Below are 18820 nucleotides of genomic sequence, written 5' to 3'. Positions count from 1 at the left end.
TGTGGACAAAGAGGACTTCTTTATCTCTCCTCTCAAGCATGAGGATGTAATCCTAGGGGCACCATGGTTTGATCGCCTGGCTGCTAATGTTAAATTCCCTGAAAGGAGAATCTCCTTTAAGTTCAGGGAAAAAGACATATATATAGATGCTAAGGAAATGGGTAACACTATCCCCATTGTACATACACCAGCTTTCAACAAGTCAATAAAGAGCTCTATTTCCGTGAACGTAATACTTTAACAAAAGAAAATAAACATTAACAATAGACATCTCAAAATGAACGTAATACTTTAACAAAAGAAAATAAAAGCAACCAAAAGGATATTATCATCTACTCTAATTCATTAGACGGACACAAGCAACACCTCCAGGTAATATTTCAAGTTTTAAGAGAGAATAAACTTTATGTGAATCGAAAGAAAAGTGAATTTTTCTTGCAAGAGATTCAATATTTAGGTCACATTATCTCTCAAGATGGCATCCAAATGGATCCATCAAAGTTAGAGGTAATAAAAGGATGGCCTAAACCAAAGAATCTTCATGAACTAAGAAGCTTTATAGGTATGTGTGCATACTATAGACGCTTCATAGAAAAGTTATCACAAATTGCGGGACCATTACATGACCTAACAAAGAAAAGCGTTAGGTACACATGGTCTGCTAAGGAGAACAATTCTTTTGAAAAGCTTATCTCTCAACCTGTCCTTACACTACCGGATCTCTCAAAACCATTTGAGGTCCAATGTGATGCTTGTGGTGATTGCCTTGGAACTGTTTTGCTTCAAGAAGGGCACGCCATAGACTATGAAATTCGAAGGCTCGACCCTGTTGAGCAAGCTCTAGAAATATATGAAAAGGAACTACTTGTAGTTCTACGTGCCTTAGACTCATGGAAGCACTATTTATTGGGGACTCCTTTCATTCTACGAACGGATCACCAAAGTCTTAAGTACTTCATGACGCAGACGAAGCTCTCCGACAAACAAATGAGGTGGGAAAATTTCCTTTCACAATTTCATTTTCATATTGCTCACATTGTTGGCAAGAAAAATCAAGTAGTTGATGCACTCTCAAGATGGCCGAGAGTGAATGCGGTTTCCATAGCACCTCACAATGATCTATCTTCAATGATAGATGAGTATGCTATTGATCCCGACTTTAGAGATGTGATTTCAGCCCTTGCATTAGGGAAGAAAGAAGAACCATTTACTTTACAAGATGGTTATCTTCTCTATGGAAATAGACTATGTGTTACTAACTCACTATGTGAGAAAGTAATGTATGAATCTCATGCTCCACCTTATGCGGAGCATAGAGGGATTCAGTCTACCTTAAAGGGAATTGAAAATATTTCTATTGGCCTACCATGAAAGTGAACATACAAGAGTATGTTTCTAAATGTGCGGTATGCCAAAAGACAAAATTTGATAGAGGGAAGCAACTTGGATTGCTTCAACCCTTGCCAATCCCTAATTCACCATGGGAGAGAATATCCATGGATTGACTAAGTCTATCCATGGAAATACGGGAATATGGACGATAGTAAACAAGTTCCGTAAACAAGCTCATTTTATACCTGTCAAAAAGACTATCAAAACCCATCAAATGGAAACCCTCTTCATTTCACAAATTTTCAAGTACCATGGCTTGCCAATGTCCATAGTGTCGGATAGAGATCCTAGAATGACCAGTAATTTTTGAAGGGTCTCTTTGAGAATTTAGGGACAAGGCTAAACTTCTCTTCGGCCTATCATCCACAAACGGATGGCTAAAGTGAAATAGCTAACCTAACAATTCTCGATCTACTAAAAGCCTATGTAACGGAAGTAGATCAAAGATCCCAATGGGAGAAGTACTTACCCTTAGTGGAGTATGCTTACAATAACACTGTACATACTTCCACGGGAAAAGCACCTTTCGAGGTAATTCAGGGAAGATAAAAAAGTCTCTTGCTACTTAAGGTACATGGGAAGATCTTCGCTGCAGATGAGTATAGCCGAGACCTACAAGAATCTTTTCAAAAGATTAAGGACGCTATCTCTATCTGACAACAAAGGCAAAAGGCTGCTACTGACAAGCACAGAAGGGCCCAAGCCTTTAAAGAAAATGATTGGGTCTTGTTAAAGTTCCCCAAGGCTCGATTAAGGCACACGACGGGCAAGAATCCTATGGGACACCAAAAATACTATGCTAAACTAGCAAAAAGGTACTATGGTCCCTTCCAGATTCTTAGGCCAATCAATCAGATGGCCTATCATCTCAAGTTGCCCAATCATTGGCTCATACACAATTCTTTCCATGTGAGGCTATTAAAGCCTTACAAAGTAGAGCCACCTCAAGAACCAACTATTGAAGACCCACCGGAGATCGAGGACCAAGAGGAGGTGTTGCAGCCCGAGCCCATTCTCCAACATGAAGACAAGGTACTAAGAGGCGGTAAGACTATCCGGCGATATCTTATTAACTTTAAGAATTATCCTTTTGAAGATGCTAGATGGATGCAAGGCATACAATTAACACTAGAATGGTAACCTAATAGGACATAAAAGTGTCCTTTCAGGGTTTTGGGAAAAAAATCCAAAACCATAGTAGATCCACTCATTTTGAAAAATCCTTTCATGAGCTTATAGTTCAATAACTACTACATATGGAAAAAATGAGAAACCTGTAAGTTTTATCATCCCTTGGTCACTACAAGCCTCCAAAGTTGATGGACCATTGCATTTTGCTCAAAACAGCAATTTCTTACGGTTGATTGCATATAAATAAGAGTGGAGATTTTTGTAGATCATGAGATAAAATGCCTCGTTAACTTCAATGGGTTGGTGACCAAAACATATGGTTGCTTTTACCTCACTTTTTTTTTTTGGGCAAAAAAAATAGGTACAAAAAAGTTGCATTTTTGCCATTTTGCGGACCTATCATCAAAGTTTCTATAGTCACGCTCAATACAGATACTATATACATGTTTTCTTCGTTCCCTTTGGGCCTCTGGATTCAAAAGGAGCCATGGAGCATGTCAAAAGGATAATGGATCTCTTACAATTGGAACCTTGGGGGCAATGATAAAGTGCTAAATACAGCAAACATGAAAAAACTGGGTTTAGCATTATGACCTATAGAAACCCATAAAAACTACTCAATATCTAGCCGAGTTTGTATTCTATGATTAGATATGGTTACTACCTATAAAATACACACAATTGGCCTAAGAAACTAGCAATATTGAGAAAGTTATACTTGCTACTCTAAAATGTATCGTATTCTTCAGCAATCAAAAAACTCAACTATCATCATATACTATGCTATATAGCATATTAGGTCCCCCAAAACTCAAGGAAGATTAGCTTTATGTTATACATTAAACTTACACAATCAAAATTGAATTTGGATATCAAGAAAGCCACCAAAAAAATCATAAAAGTGCTAATTTTGGCCAAAAAACAGGATTATGCAATTCTTGTAAATTGGTCATAACTTTCAATTTTAACACTTAGCTCTCCCTACAAGCATCAAAACATGTTGAGAACTATGAAATCCTAACCTCTAGTCATCCAAACCTCACAAAAATGAAGTTTAGAGTGGTATAGTTGCCAAAAATTGAAAAAAAGCCAAAAACAGGACCAGTTTTTTCACACAGTTTAGGTTCAAAAATGTTGTGCAAGAGTAAGGTTTATGGTGAGATCGATACTCAAAAAAAAATGCTAAGTTTTTTTCAGCTCATAAGGCAACTTTGTGGATATATAGCACCTAGAAATTCATTTTCATACTCTTCAAATAATTCAAGCAAAATGGTCACTTAACAGGACACAAAACTGTCCAAGGACATAAAAGTGTCCTGTTACCATTCTAGTGTTAATTAAAGGATAACCTAAACCTTGTCAATGCTTACAATGCTTCCCAAGAGTAAGCAAATGTACAAAATGTTAAAAATGAACAAAGTTTTTGTCTTATAAGACTCTCTTTTTCTTTATTGTGCACAAAAAAAAACGAAGTAGTATGCATGCTTAGATCAAGTTTGTGGAGACGACGTCTCCCAAACACCAAGTAGAGCTTGTCACTCTACTATGGAATATTGATAGGACTAATGGGCAGGCATGCTTGCGGCAGCCTCAGGCTCTCAAGCACCAAATGGACTAGTCGTCCATTGTGGACTGATGTCATAGGGTAACATAGGGATCCTCTACCCACTAAGAAAAGGACTCATGAATATGATTTATCTTCTCTACACCATAGTCGAGGACGACTATGATTTCAAGAGAGAGGTAATTTCATAATAATCAATATCTGATTCTCCTAAATGATTTTCTCATGTTAAACTGATCATTTAATATGGAAAAGTGCCAGGGGAGAAAAAGCTAGAATATTGGTTAAGCTAGCAGACGGGCCACAGTAGGGATCCAAAGAAGGGAAAATAGGGATCCAAAGGAGGGGACATCTACAAAAGATCCATGTGCAACAATAGGCTAAAAAGACCCTAAGGTTCAGCCCATTAACACTAGAATGGTAACAGGACACTTTTATGTCCTTGGACACTTTTGTGTCCTGTTAAGTGACCATTTTGCTTGAATTATTTGAAGAGTATGAAAATGAATTTCTAGGTTCTATATATCCACAAAGTTGCCTTATAAGCTGAAAAAAACTTAGTATTTTTTTTTGAGTATCGATCTCACCATTAACCTTACTCTTGCACAACATTTTTCAACCTAAACTGTGTGAAAAAAAGGGTCCTGTTTTTGGCCTTTTTTCAATTTCTGGCAACTATACTACTCTAAAATTCATGTTTGTGAGGTTTAGATGGCTAGAGGTTAGGCCTTCATAGTTCTCAACATGTTTTGATGCTTGTGGAGAGAGCTAAGTGTTAATATTGAAAGTTATGATCAATTTATAAGAATTGCATAATCCTATTTTTTGGCCAAAATTAGCACTTTTATGATTTTTTTTGGTGGCTTTCTTGATATCCAAATTCAATTTTGATTGTGTAAGTTTAATGTATAACATAAAGTTTAATGTTGAGTTTTTGATTGCTGAAGAATACAATACATTTTAGAGTAGCAAGTATAACTTTCTCAATATTTCTAGTTTCTTAGGCTAATTGTGTGTATTTTGTAGGTAGTAACCATATCTAATCATAGACTACAAACTTGGCTAGATATTGAGTGGTTTTTATGGGTTTCTAGAGGTCATAATGCTAAACCCAGTTTTTTCATGTTTACTGTACTTAGCACTTTATCATTGCCCCCAAGGTTCCAATTGTAAGAGATCCATTATCATTTTGACATGCTCCATGGCTCCTTTTGAATCCAAAGTCCCAAAGGAAACTAAGAAAACATGTATATAGTATCTGGATTGAGAGTGACAATAGAAACTTTGAGGATAGGTCCGTATAATGGCAAAAATGCAACTTTTTTGTACCTATTTTTTTTAACCAAAAAAATCATAGTGAGGTAAAAGCAACCATATGTTTTGGTCACCAACCCATTGAAGTTAAGAAGGCATTTTATCTCATGTCCTACAAACATCCCCAGTCTTATTTATATGCACTCAACCATAAGAAATTATTGTTTTGGGAAAAATGCACTAGTCCATCCACTTTGGAGGCTTGTAGTGACCAAGGGATGAGAAAAATTACAAGTTTCTCATTTTTTCCATATGTAGTAGTTATTGAACTATAAGCTCATGAAAAGATTTTTCAAAATGAGTGGATCTACTATGGTTTTGGAAATTTTTCCCAACACCCTGAAAGGACACTTTTATGTCCTGTTAGGTTACCATTCTAGTGTTAAGACTTCCAAAATGCTAAGGTTCCAAAATTCAAAGGTTGTGTCCAAAGGTCAACCATGGGGGAATTGGATGCTTTGTTTGTGTCAAAAAAGTCTTTACAAATCCCTACTTAGGAGGGGGCGAGCCTTGCTTGTAGGGGATGAGAGAGAAATTCACACACACACACACACAACCTCCCTTTACAGAAAGGGAATGGGGTAGACATGTCAGCTCCCTAGCCCAGATGCCCACAAGGTGTACCCAATTCCTATTGGATGGCCTTGGAGGTGGACCAATGAGAATTAGGCTAGAGTAAATCTAGTTTAATTAATTTAAAAACACTTAATAAAAGAATCAATGAGAATTAAGTCCTCTATAAGACTATTGGACAGTCTCCCAAGGGGTCCAATGAGAATTCAGTAGCCCAAGTGCTTGCCTGATTCCTATTGGCCACGAGGCAAAGGGGTCCAATGAGAGTTTAGTTGAATTATTAAATTACCTAAAGCTCTCACAAAAGGGGAAAGGGGGACACGTGTCAGAAGGCTATCACTTATATTGCTTAATTACCATTGGCTAGACCTGGGGAGGTCCAATGAGGGTAGAGCATGAGAAAATAGCAACAGGGGTCGACCAAGAGAGAGAGGGGGCTGATTTTTGGAAGGCATTATCACGCACACACTCACACAATCTCATGTGTGAAGTAAAGAAGACTCTCTCTCCTTCTCAAGCATTAATAGAAATCTTATCACCTACTCCAAGCTTGTGAGAAGGGAGGCCTACACCAACAACTCTTGGCTTTGTGATGCAAATCCAACCAAGAGCCAAGCTTCAATGTACGCTCATCTCCTCTTCCATGCTAAGTACTAAGCTAAGCTATGCTAATATGAGTGATTATGTGAGGAGATGTACATCTTTCTCGTAAGATTAATCCTTCCTCTCAATCTACTCTCATACCCTACTAGCTCTCACCATCTTCGAAGGTGTGTGAGGTCTCGGGTTTGAGACCGGGGATAATTGATGTTGTGTTTGATAAGTGTTTTGCTTAGTGCATGAAGCTTTCATCTTCATTGCACTAGCTAGTCTTGAAAGAACACAAAGAATTGTATTGTACAATGTCTCTCTTGATGGGAGAAATCATAATACAAAGCCTTTTGGAGGGGGGACCGGCTCCATGAAAATCCGGTCCTCAACTGTTGTCAATAGCGTAATTTCTCTCTCTTTTGAAAGTATTGTTCATGCTATCTAACTAGGTGTTATGCTTTTTGTTGCTCTCTCCACCCAAGCACTCTTGTAATTCTCATTAGGAATCTATTCTAGTGAAATGCCCACTATGTTCATGCTAATTTCCACTACACACAAGTTTTTAGGCCATTAAATATTACATATGGTGTGGAGAAGTATGTGATGGTCTTCTCCGTTTTGGAGGTGATGGAGAGCGTTTAGCCCGCCGTCTTCGTGGAGCCATCTCCACTGAGGTGGCGGGAGACTCACTTCTTTCTTGTTCCTTCGGTGGAGGCTCTTGAATTCTCCTTTGAGAAGGAGATGTGTCATCAAGGAGAAAATTTCTGAGGCCTTCATAGGGATGCTCTTCTTCTTCCTGAATCTGAGAGAGACCTCTTTTGCAAGTCTCGCAAGGAGGCTTCCTAGGTGTTCTCTCGTCATGGTGGGGAGCTTGGAGAATCCCATGAGCACGAATCTCCCGTTGCACTTCACTTTGGAGGGATGGATTGCCCATGGCTTGTTGAAGCCTAAAAACCAGATAGTTAACAAGCATCGGGGCATCACTAGTAGCTTGCTCATTAGAAAAAAGAAAGTTATCAACATTAATTTCACTCCCTTTACTATTGTCAGCCATTCTAACAACTTTTAGGTGTAAACTTTTTGGGTGTACTTTGGCACTTCAAGCCCTAGTTGCTACTCCTCTTTACCCCTTTAGAAAAAGCACTCAAGCTACTGTACCCGTGGCTCAAATATCATTAACTGCAAGGAATAGAAGAGAGGGTCGTTCAACACCAAAATAGCACTGGCCCCTGTCAAGATTCTAATAGCTCAATAGTGGTTAAGCCATAGGCAAGCCCCGTAGGACTCCACTATTAAGACCATATCTCTCGACGGTGATACCCCGTTAACTGCACAAAGGTAGGCGCACTGCAAAGCTGAAAAATCGCTATTCCACTTACTCACATGCAATTAATAGTACCAACCATTTATAGCTAGCTTGAGGACCTCCCTTCTTGAGTAGAAAAATAGAAACCTTCTGCTCTGAAACCAATGTAACATTTAATGGCCAAGCTACTTGTGTGTAGTGGAAAATAGCATAAACATAGTGAGCATTTCATTAGAATAGATTTCGAATGAGATTAACAAGAGTGCTTGGGTGGAGATAGCAGCAAAAAGCATAACACCAAGTTAGATAGCATGAAAAAATCTTCAAAAGAGAGAGAAATTAAGCAATTGACAACAGTTGAGGACCGGATTTTCATGGAGCCGGTCCCCCCTCCAAAAGGCTTTGTATGATGGTTTCTCCCATCAAGAGAGACATTTTACAATACAATTTCTTGTGTTCCTTCAATGCTAGCTACTGCAATGAAGATGGAAACTTCATGCACTAAGAAAAACACTTATCAAACACAACATCAATTTCCTCATGGTCTCAAACCCAAGATCTCGCACACCTTCAAAGATGGTGAGTGCTAGCGGGGTATGAAAGTCGATTGCGATGAAGAAGGAGTATTCTTACGAGAAAGATGTACATCTCCTCACATAATCACTCATATTAGCATAGCTTAGCTTAGTAATTAGCATGGTAGCTAGAGGAGATGATCATGAATTGAAGCTTGGCTCTTGGTTGGATTTGCATAGAGAGTCTTCTTTACTTCACACATGAGATTGTGTGAGTGTGTGTGTGATAATGCCTTGGAAAAATCAGCCCCCTATCTCTCTTGGTAGACCCCTCTTGCTATTTGCTCTTACTAGCATCCTATTGGGCTCCCCCAGGCTTAGCCAATGGTAATTAAGCAGCATAAGTGATAGCCTTCTGACATGTGTCCCCCTTTAGGTAATTAATAAATGCAACTAAACTCTCATTGGAACCCTTTGCCTCCTGGCCAATAGGAACCAGGCAAACCATTGGGCTACTGAATGCTCATTGGACCCCTTGGGAGACTGTCCAATAGTATTCTAGAGAGCTTAATTCCCACTGATTCTTTTATTAAGTGTTTTTAAATTGATTAAACTAGATTTACTCTAGCCTAATTCTCATTGGTCCACCTCCAAGGCCATCCAATAGGATTTGAATACACCTTGTGGGCATCTGGGCTAGGGAGCTGACATGTGTCCCTCACTCCCTTCCTGTAAAAGGAGCTTGTGTGTGTGTGTGTGACTTTATCTCTCATCCCCTACAAGCAAGGCTTGCCCCCTCCTATGTAGGGATTGCTAAAGTCTTTTGGGACACACACAAAAGATCCAATTCCCCCAATGTTTGACCTTTGAACACACACCTTTGAATTTTGGAACCTTAGCATTTTGGAAGTCTTAATGGGCTGAACCTTAGGGTCTTTTAAGCCCATTATTGCACATGGATCTTTTGCAGATGGCCCCCTCTTTGGATCCCTACTGTGGCCGGTCTGCTAACTGAGTCTTACCAAATGACGAGGGAACATTCTCGAGCAAAGAAAAAACCGAGCTACTTTCTCACAAACATTGAGCTTTGTTATAAGCAGCATCTCATGTGGCATTCTATCAGTATTGCAGGCACAAAATATTTTATTTGAGTTTTTTGGGCTTTTTTCCCTTGGATAATTCATAAAAATAGAGTTAAATTGTAAAAAATACCGATTAATGGGAAAACTTTCCTAGGCTAGAATCTACCATAAAGGGAAATTTGTATGATTTTGCCTGGGAAGATTGATGCCAACTCTCTAGACCAATCAAGTTGATGGATCTACTTCCATACCAAAATAGTTCTCTTTACCAATTGTGACCACTATATCAACAATCAAGTGAATGGATCCACTTCCATACCAGAATATAAAAACCTTAAATTATACCATTAGAACTACCATGGAATCTAACCATGACCCCAAACCACCTATCCTACCATGAAGCTCTCGGATTTCTATAGTACAAAGTCGCAACAACGTAAAAAATTCCTCATTATTTGCATGAGCCTAGACACGGGTTCTTTATCATCCCTCCACAACTCTGACTTTTCTTCACTCCCATGAAGATATTGCCAAGTGCCCTTCTCCCGCTTCTTCAAAATAATTTTAATCCGAGTAAGCCTAACAATGACACTACATTTCTCATGTACGATAGCTTTACACATACACAACACACCCACACGATAATCACCCAGGCGATAGTACTTGCCATATGGACCTTCAACTCCAAGGATCTTGCCTTAAAATCCACATCAACGTCAATTTTCTCCTTGGAGGCCCCCTTGACGAGAGAAATCTAGATTTTTTACTTTTCAACATCCTAATCCTAGCTAAAACTAGACAAGCTTTGTAATGAGTTCATGATCTTTGACTTTTTGACTTATCTCTCAACCTGTCCTTACACTACCGGATCTCTCAAAACCATTTGAGGTCCAATGTGATGCTTGTGGTGATTGCCTTGGAGCTGTTTTGCTTCAAGAAGGGCACGCCATAGGCTATGAAATTCGAAGGCTCGACCCTGTTGAGCAAGCTCTAGAAATATATGAAAAGGAACTACTTGTAGTTCTACGTGCCTTAGACTCATGGAAGCACTATTTATTGGGGACTCCTTTCATTCTACGAACGGATCACCAAAGTCTTAAGTACTTCATGACGCAGACGAAGCTCTCCGACAAACAAATGAGGTGGGAAAATTTCCTTTCACAATTTCATTTTCATATTGCTCACATTGTTGGCAAGAAAAATCAAGTAGCTGATGCACTCTCAAGATGGCCGAGAGTGAATGCGGTTTCCATAGCAACTCACAATGATCTATCTTCAATGATAGATGAGTATGCTATTGATCCCGACTTTAGAGATGTGATTTCAGCCCTTGCATTAGGGAAGAAAGAAGAACCATTTACTTTACAAGATGGTTATCTTCTCTATGGCAATAGACTATGTGTTACTAACTCACTATGTGAGAAAGTAATGTATGAATCTCATGCTCCACCTTATGCGGGGCATAGAGGGATTCAGTCTACCTTAAAGGGAATTGAAAATATTTCTATTGGCCTACCATGAAAGTGAACATACAAGAGTATGTTTCTAAATGTGCGGTATGCCAAAAGACAAAATTTGATAGAGGGAAGCAACTTGGATTGCTTCAACCCTTGCCAATCCCTAATTCACCATGGGAGAGAATATCCATGGATTGACTAAGTCTATCCATGGAAATACGGGAATATGGACGATAGTAAACAAGTTCCGTAAACAAGCTCATTTTATACCTGTCAAAAAGACTATCAAAACCCATCAAATGGAAACCCTCTTCATTTCACAAATTTTCAAGTACCATGGCTTGCCAATGTCCATAGTGTCGGATAGAGATCCTAGAATGACCAGTAATTTTTGAAGGGTCTCTTTGAGAATTTAGGGACAAGGCTAAACTTCTCTTCGGCCTATCATCCACAAACGGATGGCTAAAGTGAAATAGCTAACCTAACAATTCTCGATCTACTAAAAGCCTATGTAACGGAAGTAGATCAAAGATCCCAATGGGAGAAGTACTTACCCTTAGTGGAGTATGCTTACAATAACACTGTACATACTTCCACGGGAAAAGCACCTTTCGAGGTAATTCAGGGAAGATAAAAAAGTCTCTTGCTACTTAAGGTACATGGGAAGATCTTCGCTGCAGATGAGTATAGCCGAGACCTACAAGAATCTTTTCAAAAGATTAAGGACGCTATCTCTATCTGACAACAAAGGCAAAAGGCTGCTACTGACAAGCACAGAAGGGCCCAAGCCTTTAAAGAAAATGATTGGGTCTTGTTAAAGTTCCCCAAGGCTCGATTAAGGCACACGACGGGCAAGAATCCTATGGGACACCAAAAATACTATGCTAAACTAGCAAAAAGGTACTATGGTCCCTTCCAGATTCTTAGGCCAATCAATCAGATGGCCTATCATCTCAAGTTGCCCAATCATTGGCTCATACACAATTCTTTCCATGTGAGGCTATTAAAGCCTTACAAAGTAGAGCCACCTCAAGAACCAACTATTGAAGACCCACCGGAGATCGAGGACCAAGAGGAGGTGTTGCAGCCCGAGCCCATTCTCCAACATGAAGACAAGGTACTAAGAGGCGGTAAGACTATCCGGCGATATCTTATTAACTTTAAGAATTATCCTTTTGAAGATGCTAGATGGATGCAAGGCATACAATTAACACTAGAATGGTAACCTAATAGGACATAAAAGTGTCCTTTCAGGGTTTTGGGAAAAAAATCCAAAACCATAGTAGATCCACTCATTTTGAAAAATCCTTTCATGAGCTTATAGTTCAATAACTACTACATATGGAAAAAATGAGAAACCTGTAAGTTTTATCATCCCTTGGTCACTACAAGCCTCCAAAGTTGATGGACCATTGCATTTTGCTCAAAACAGCAATTTCTTACGGTTGATTGCATATAAATAAGAGTGGAGATTTTTGTAGATCATGAGATAAAATGCCTCGTTAACTTCAATGGGTTGGTGACCAAAACATATGGTTGCTTTTACCTCACTTTTTTTTTTTGGGCAAAAAAAATAGGTACAAAAAAGTTGCATTTTTGCCATTTTGCGGACCTATCATCAAAGTTTCTATAGTCACGCTCAATACAGATACTATATACATGTTTTCTTCGTTCCCTTTGGGCCTCTGGATTCAAAAGGAGCCATGGAGCATGTCAAAAGGATAATGGATCTCTTACAATTGGAACCTTGGGGGCAATGATAAAGTGCTAAATACAGCAAACATGAAAAAACTGGGTTTAGCATTATGACCTATAGAAACCCATAAAAACTACTCAATATCTAGCCGAGTTTGTATTCTATGATTAGATATGGTTACTACCTATAAAATACACACAATTGGCCTAAGAAACTAGCAATATTGAGAAAGTTATACTTGCTACTCTAAAATGTATCGTATTCTTCAGCAATCAAAAAACACAACTATCATCATATACTATGCTATATAGCATATTAAGTCCCCCAAAACTCAAGGAAGATTAGCTTTATGTTATACATTAAACTTACACAATCAAAATTGAATTTGGATATCAAGAAAGCCACCAAAAAAATCATAAAAGTGCTAATTTTGGCCAAAAAACAGGATTATGCAATTCTTGTAAATTGGTCATAACTTTCAATTTTAACACTTAGCTCTCCCTACAAGCATCAAAACATGTTGAGAACTATGAAAGCCTAACCTCTAGTCATCCAAACCTCACAAAAATGAAGTTTAGAGTGGTATAGTTGCCAAAAATTGAAAAAAAGCCAAAAACAGGACCAGTTTTTTCACACAGTTTAGGTTCAAAAATGTTGTGCAAGAGTAAGGTTTATGGTGAGATCGATACTCAAAAAAAAATGCTAAGTTTTTTTCAGCTCATAAGGCAACTTTGTGGATATATAGCACCTAGAAATTCATTTTCATACTCTTCAAATAATTCAAGCAAAATGGTCACTTAACAGGACACAAAACTGTCCAAGGACATAAAAGTGTCCTGTTACCATTCTAGTGTTAATTAAAGGATAACCTAAACCTTGTCAATGCTTACAATGCTTCCCAGGAGTAAGCAAATGTACAAAATGTTAAAAATGAACAAAGTTTTTGTCTTATAAGACTCTCTTTTTCTTTATTGTGCACAAAAAAAAACGAAGTAGTATGCATGCTTAGATCAAGTTTGTGGAGACGACGTCTCCCAAACACCAAGTAGAGCTTGTCACTCTACTATGGAATATTGATAGGACTAATGGGCAGGCATGCTTGCGGCAGCCTCAGGCTCTCAAGCACCAAATGGACTAGTCGTCCATTGTGGACTGATGTCATAGGGTAACATAGGGATCCTCTACCCACTAAGAAAAGGACTCATGAATATGATTTATCTTCTCTACATCATAGTCGAGGATGACTATGATTTCAAGAGAGAGGTAATTTCATAATAATCAATATCTGATTCTCCTAAATGATTTTCTCATGTTAAACTGATCATTTAATATGGAAAAGTGCCAGGGGAGAAAAAGCTAGAATATTGGTTAAGCTAGCAGACGGGCCACAGTAGGGATCCAAAGAAGGGAAAATAGGGATCCAAAGGAGGGGACATCTGCAAAAGATCCATGTGCAACAATAGGCTAAAAAGACCCTAAGGTTCAGCCCATTAACACTAGAATGGTAACAGGACACTTTTATGTCCTTGGACACTTTTGTGTCCTGTTAAGTGACCATTTTGCTTGAATTATTTGAAGAGTATGAAAATGAATTTCTAGGTTCTATATATCCACAAAGTTGCCTTATAAGCTGAAAAAAACTTAGTATTTTTTTTTGAGTATCGATCTCACCATTAACCTTACTCTTGCACAACATTTTTGAACCTAAACTGTGTGAAAAAAAGGGTCCTGTTTTTGGCCTTTTTTCAATTTCTGGCAACTATACTACTCTAAAATTCATGTTTGTGAGGTTTAGATGGCTAGAGGTTAGGCCTTCATAGTTCTCAACATGTTTTGATGCTTGTGGAGAGAGCTAAGTGTTAATATTGAAAGTTATGATCAATTTATAAGAATTGCATAATCCTATTTTTTGGCCAAAATTAGCACTTTTATGATTTTTTTTGGTGGCTTTCTTGATATCCAAATTCAATTTTGATTGTGTAAGTTTAATGTATAACATAAATTTTAATGTTGAGTTTTTGATTGCTGAAGAATACAATACATTTTAGAGTAGCAAGTATAACTTTCTCAATATTTCTATTTTCTTAGGCTAATTGTGTGTATTTTGTAGGTAGTAACCATATCTAATCATAGACTACAAACTTGGCTAGATATTGAGTGGTTTCTATGGGTTTCTAGAGGTCATAATGCTAAACCCAGTTTTTTCATGTTTACTGTACTTAGCACTTTATCATTGCCCCCAAGGTTCCAATTGTAAGAGATCCATTATCATTTTGACATGCTCCATGGCTCCTTTTGAATCCAAAGTCCCAAAGGAAACTAAGAAAACATGTATATAGTATCTGGATTGAGCGTGACTATAGAAACTTTGAGGATAGGTCCGTAGAATGGCAAAAATGCAACTTTTTTGTACCTATTTTTTTTAACCAAAAAAATCGTAGTGAGGTAAAAGCAACCATATGTTTTGGTCACCAACCCATTGAGGTTAAGAAGGCATTTTATCTCATGTCCTACAAACATCCCCAGTCTTATTTATATGCACTCAACCATAAGAAATTGTTGTTTTGGGCAAAATGCACTAGTCCATCCACTTTGGAGGCTTGTAGTGACCAAGGGATGAGAAAAATTACAAGTTTCTCATTTTTTCCATATGTAGTAGTTATTGAACTATAAGCTCATGAAAGGATTTTTCAAAATGAGTGGATCTACTATGGTTTTGGAAATTTTTCCCAACACCCTGAAAGGACACTTTTATGTCCTGTTAGGTTACCATTCTAGTGTTAAGACTTCCAAAATGCTAAGGTTCCAAAATTCAAAGGTTGTGTCCAAAGGTCAACCATGGGGGAATTGGATGCTTTGTTTGTGTCAAAAAAGTCTTTACAAATCCCTACTTAGGAGGGGGCGAGCCTTGCTTGTAGGGGATGAGAGAGAAATTCACACACACACACACAACCTCCCTTTACAGAAAGGGAATGGGGTAGACATGTCAGCTCCCTAGCCCAGATGCCCACAAGGTGTACCCAATTCCTATTGGATGGCCTTGGAGGTGGACCAATGAGAATTAGGCTAGAGTAAATCTAGTTTAATTAATTTAAAAACACTTAATAAAAGAACCAATGAGAATTAAGTCCTCTAGAAGACTATTGGACAGTCTCCCAAGGGGTCCAATGAGAATTCAGTAGCCCAAGTGCTTGCCTGATTCCTATTGGCCACGAGGCAAAGGGGTCCAATGAGAGTTTAGTTGAATTATTAAATTACCTAAAGCTCTTACAAAAGGGGAAAGGGGGACACGTGTCAGAAAGCTATCACTTATATTGCTTAATTACCATTGGCTAGGCCTGGGGAGGTCCAATGAGGGTAGAGCATGAGAAAATAGCAAGAGGGGTCGACCAAGAGAGAGAGGGGGCTGATTTTTGGAAGGCATTATCACGCACACACTCACACAATCTCATGTGTGAAGTAAAGAAGACTCTCTCTCCTTCTCAAGCGTTAATAGAAAGCTTATCACGTACTCCAAGCTTGTGAGAAGGGAGGCCTACACCAACAACTCTTGGCTTTGTGATGCAAATCCAACCAAGAGCCAAGCTTCAATGTACGCTCATCTCCTCTTCCATGCTAAGTACTAAGCTAAGCTATGCTAATATGAGTGATTATGTGAGGAGATGTACATCTTTCTCGTAAGACTAATCCTTCCTCTCAATCTACTCTCATACCCTACTAGCTCTCACCATCTTCGAAGGTGTGTGAGGTCTCGGGTTTGAGACCGGGGATAATTGATGTTGTGTTTGATAAGTGTTTTGCTTAGTGCATGAAGCTTTCATCTTCATTGCACTAGCTAGTCTTGAAAGAACACAAAGAATTGTATTGTACAATGTCTCTCTTGATGGGAGAAATCATAATACAAAGCCTTTTGGAGGGGGGACCGGCTCCATGAAAATCCGGTCCTCAACTGTTGTCAATAGCGTAATTTCTCTCTCTTTTGAAAGTATTGTTCATGCTATCTAACTAGGTGTTATGCTTTTTGTTGCTCTCTCCACCCAAGCACTCTTGTAATTCTCATTAGGAATCTATTCTAGTGAAATGCCCACTATGTTCATGCTAATTTCCACTACACACAAGTTTTTAGGCCATTAAATATTACATATGGTGTGGAGAAGTATGTGATGGTCTTCTCCGTTTTGGAGGTGATGGAGAGCGTTTAGCCCGCCGTCTTCGTGGAGCCATCTCCACTGAGGTGGCGGGAGACTCACTTCTTTCTTGTTCCTTCGGTGGAGGCTCTTGAATTCTCCTTTGAGAAGGAGATGTGTCATCAAGGAGAAAATTTCTGAGGCCTTCATAGGGATGCTCTTCTTCTTCCTGAATCTGAGAGAGACCTCTTTTGCAAGTCTCGCAAGGAGGCTTCCTAGGTGTTCTCTCGTCATGGTGGGGAGCTTGGAGAATCCCATGAGCACGAATCTCCCGTTGCACTTCACTTTGGAGGGATGGATTGCCCATGGCTTGTTGAAGCCTAAAAACCAGATAGTTAACAAGCATCGGGGCATCACTAGTAGCTTGCTCATTAGAAAAAAGAAAGTTATCAACATTAATTTCACTCCCTTTACTATTGTCAGCCATTCTAACAACTTTTAGGTGTAAACTTTTTGGGTGTACTTTGGCACTTCAAGCCCTAGTTGCTACTCCTCTTTACCCCTTTAGAAAAAGCACTCAAGCTACTATACCCGTGGCTCAAATGTCATTAACTGCAAGGAATAGAAGAGAGGGTCGTTCAACACCAAAATAGCACCGGCCCCTGTCAAGATTCTAATAGCTCAATAGTGGTTAAGCCATAGGCAAGCCCCGTAGGACTCCACTATTCAGACCATATCTCTCGACGGTGATACCCCGTTAACTGCACAAAGGTAGGCGCACTGCAAAGCTGAAAAATCGCTATTCTACTTACTCACATGCAGTTAATAGTACCAACCATTTATAGCTAGCTTGAGGACCTCCCTTCTTGAGTAGAAAAATAGAAACCTTCTGCTCTGAAACCAATGTAACATTTAATGGCCAAGCTACTTGTGTGTAGTGGAAAATAGCATAAACATAGTGAGCATTTCATTAGAATAGATTCCTAATGAGATTAACAAGAGTGCTTGGGTGGAGATAGCAGCAAAAAGCATAACACCAAGTTAGATAGCATGAAAACATCTTCAAAAGAGAGAGAAATTAAGCAATTGACAACAGTTGAGGACCGGATTTTCATGGAGCCGGTCCCCCCTCCAAAAGGCTTTGTATGATGGTTTCTCCCATCAAGAGAGACATTTTACAATACAATTTCTTGTGTTCCTTCAATGCTAGCTACTGCAATGAAGATGGAAACTTCATGCACTAAGAAAAACACTTATCAAACACAACATCAATTTCCTCATGGTCTCAAACCCAAGATCTCGCACACCTTCAAAGATGGTGAGAGCTAGCGGGGTATGAAAGTCGATTGCGATGAAGAAGGAGTATTCTTACGAGAAAGATGTACATCTCCTCACATAATCACTCATATTAGCATAGCTTAGCTTAGTAATTAGCATGGTAGCTAGAGGAGATGATCATGAATTGAAGCTTGGCTCTTGGTTGGATTTGCATAGAGAGTCTTCTTTACTTCACACATGAGATTGTGTGAGTGTGTGTGTGATAATGCCTTGGAAAAATCAGCCCCCTATCTCTCTTGGTAGACCCCTCTTGCTATTTGCTCTTACTAGCATCCTATTGGGCTCCCCCAGGCTTAGCCAATGGTAATTAAGCAGCATAAGTGATAGCCTTCTGACATGTGTCCCCCTTTAGGTAATTAATAAATGCAACTAAACTCTCATTGGAACCCTTTGCCTCCTGGCCAATAGGAACCAGGCAAACCATTGGGCTACTGAATGCTCATTAGACCCCTTGGGAGACTATCCAATAGTATTTTAGAGAGCTTAATTCCCACTGATTCTTTTATTAAGTGTTTTTAAATTGATTAAACTAGATTTACTCTAGCCTAATTCTCATTGGTCCACCTCCAAGGCCATCCAATAGGATTTGAATACACCTTGTGGGCATCTGGGCTAGGGAGCTGACATGTGTCCCTCACTCCCTTCCTGTAAAAGGAGCTTGTGTGTGTGTGTGTGACTTTATCTCTCATCCCCTACAAGCAAGGCTTGCCCCCTCCTATGTAGGGATTGCTAAA

General features: G+C 39.0%; 1 pseudogene; it reads right to left on the bottom strand.

The window, feature by feature from the left end:
• LOC147452423 (uncharacterized) overlaps window positions 1-18820 on the bottom strand; it is a 111417-nt pseudogene that overhangs the window by 85365 nt on the left and 7232 nt on the right.

This window comes from Adiantum capillus-veneris, chromosome 8, assembly GCF_014529385.1.
Source record: "Adiantum capillus-veneris isolate H3 chromosome 8, ASM1452938v2, whole genome shotgun sequence".
NCBI classification, from domain to species: Eukaryota; Viridiplantae; Streptophyta; class Polypodiopsida; order Polypodiales; family Pteridaceae; genus Adiantum; species Adiantum capillus-veneris.
The sequence above is the reverse complement of the archived record's forward strand: the minus strand, read 5'-3'. Positions and strand labels throughout refer to the sequence as shown.